The 2495-nt window shown below is 36.1% G+C and overlaps 1 long non-coding RNA gene across 3 annotated transcripts; it reads left to right on the plus strand.

The window, feature by feature from the left end:
• The first annotated feature begins 43 nt into the window (after nucleotides 1-43).
• Nucleotides 44-2489, plus strand: LOC124891035. 3 transcript variants are annotated; one of them, XR_007049497.1, is made up of 6 exons: nucleotides 44-449; nucleotides 929-1076; nucleotides 1174-1282; nucleotides 1577-1668; nucleotides 1841-2050; nucleotides 2298-2489. It is a non-coding gene; the product is annotated as an uncharacterized LOC124891035 (long non-coding RNA). The 3 variants fall into 3 exon arrangements; XR_007049496.1 differs by having other exon boundaries at nucleotides 50-449; nucleotides 929-1072; XR_007049498.1 differs by lacking the exon at nucleotides 2298-2489 and having other exon boundaries at nucleotides 56-449; nucleotides 929-1072; nucleotides 1841-2254.
• Nucleotides 2490-2495: the final 6 nt, after the last annotated feature.

Here is a 2495-nt window from a genome sequence, read left to right on the forward strand (position 1 = left end):
AGTCGAATTATGATAAAAGTAAACCGTAGCTAATTTGGGTTATGTATATGGAAAGCAAGCATAACAGATTTGCAATTGAGGAATAGTTAACTGATTGATTTGGACCATTTAGCTCAAATAACTGAAGGAAGAAAGAACATTTTCACAAAGAGGAGTTGTTAGCTTATTACTATATTCTATTAAGTGCTTCTTGTTGAATTCTTCCTTGGTTATTTGTATTCACATAACATCTTTTAGTGAATGATCATTTTCGAGCTTTTCCTTGTTTATTATATTCAGAGTATATTAGTGTATTTTGGTTAATGAACTTATTGATGCATGAGAACCAAGATGCTTATGATTATTTTAACTTTTCTTTTTTAGGTAGGGATTTTATCGCACCCTGTAAATGTAGGGATACATCAAAGTATGTTCACCGAGAATGCCTTGATCAGTGGCGTGCTGTTAAGGTATGTTTTCAGATTGTTTGTTCCTCAGAAGTTTAAGCGTTATTACCTCTTGGCTTTGCTAACTTGGGGCTTATGTTGCCCGGACTCTTCAAAAAAGCTGTCGGGTGCTTGTTGGATCCTCTAAAAATACTGCATTATTTAGGATCCGACACGAGCGCAGCAACATTTCTTGGAGAGTACGAGCAACATCGCCTGAAACTTATTAGACATGCATTGATGCTTTAAACAGTATGATCGGAACCAAATTGTATGTATTTATACTTGTATATTTTAAATAGCTTTGAGATGGACGTGCTTACATGCTGTCATTTGTTGTATGTGCATACTGTCTCCAACGCTAGAGCGAGCCTACAATCAGTTATTATTTTTTGTATCATTATAGGCAAATGCTGCAACTGTTGGCGAATTACTTCTTACTTAGTACTTGTAAGCTTTATTTATCAAATTGAAACCGCTCCCTAAAGTTTGTCTTGTTACAGGAAGGATTTGCATTTTCCCATTGTACGACCTCCAAGGCTCCCTTTTACTTGAGAGTTAATGATCTTCAAAGAAAATGGTGAACCTTAAAGTTTCGGTTCTTTGTGACCAGAGACATTTTGTTCGTCTTTCTTGCAGTTCAGCTTGTACGTGAGTGACCCTGTTTACAATTTTATAATTCATTCTAGGTATTATCGTAGGTAGTGCTGTGGGAAGTATCTTTAATGGATCCCTTTCTGTTTTGCAGGTTATAGCTTTACTGGGTTATTTAGTATATAAGATTGATACACACTAGAGATTTTGGCTTCGTTTGCATTGGGGGTTTGGTAGTGAACTGGGCTTCTATTACATATGCGGTAAAACATATTCATTTGCAGTAGTTATCAACTTTATTTATTTATGTATATCAAACTGTTGTTTTGGCTCCTTTGTGGTAGGCTTATTTTTTGTTATACCTATTGTGCCTTGTTCTTATATTATGTCCTTCTCCTTTCGGAAACAACCTCTCTACCTTACCTATGAAGTAGTGGTATGAACTGCGTACAATTTACCCTCCCCAGACCCCACTTTGTGGGAATATATTGGATTTGTTAGCAATTTTCTCTTTCACAGTTCTTTGTTATTACTGTATTTGCATCTTATGTCTTTAGGTGAGGTCTTGGACTTCTGTGCGGAGGGTATAATACTTAAACTTATTGATTGGATGATTGTTGCTTCTGGGGGTGCTTATGATACAAAAAATGTAAGTCTCGTGTTTCAAGAAGCTCATTTATTCACTTTATTATGTTAGGTACTTTATTTTTTTGGTTTATTAGTAAGAATGATTTCCTTATCTTTTAAATGCAGTTGTTGTTCAGAAACATTATGAACCTAAAACTTTTGTAATTATTTTTCCTTCTTTGTTTTCTACGAAGCTTCAGGAGTGCATAGGATCAACTGTTATTGCTATGGGACCAGAGAAACTGTTTGCGCTGTACCCATCTCCCTGAATACGAAGGATTACTCTTTGTCAAACAGTTGGTTGATTTCTGTTTTAAATAAATATGTATGTGGATCATCACTTCGGTTCTTTATGAAGCATGTGGTGCCACTTGCTGTGTCCTTCGAACAGGCATCATCAAAAGGTAGGCATATGTTGTTGTGATTTTGTATGTTTGACTCAGTGGTACAATCTAATACTTTACAAATAAGCATGGTTATAGGATAAATAGTAACTCTTTCTATGGCAATTAAATAGCGAAGTATCATTATCTATTCTCTGATTGAGAACAGTGGAGTCGGGATAAACCTCAGTTTCCTGTTTTAGACTTGAGAGTTGCATCCAAAAAGTTGCTTTACCTACATCTGGAATTAATTTGTTCTTTTTGCCAGTTAAAAAATCAGTATTTGGAGAAGAACTGTAGGCTTATGCCCGTGGGTGTTGGGGACTATTACCTGCCTTTTGTCACTGTCCATCTGATGTTCACAAGAAGGCCCAAGCTTTGACTACACTTTTGATTCCTTTTCTAAAGGAGAGCTCCTTTATGCTCGAGAATATTTCTGCAGCTTTGCAGGTTCAGTCCAGAGTCT

The sequence above is a fragment of the Capsicum annuum genome, unplaced genomic scaffold, assembly GCF_002878395.1.
Source record: "Capsicum annuum cultivar UCD-10X-F1 unplaced genomic scaffold, UCD10Xv1.1 ctg2925, whole genome shotgun sequence".
NCBI lineage: Eukaryota > Viridiplantae > Streptophyta > Magnoliopsida > Solanales > Solanaceae > Capsicum > Capsicum annuum.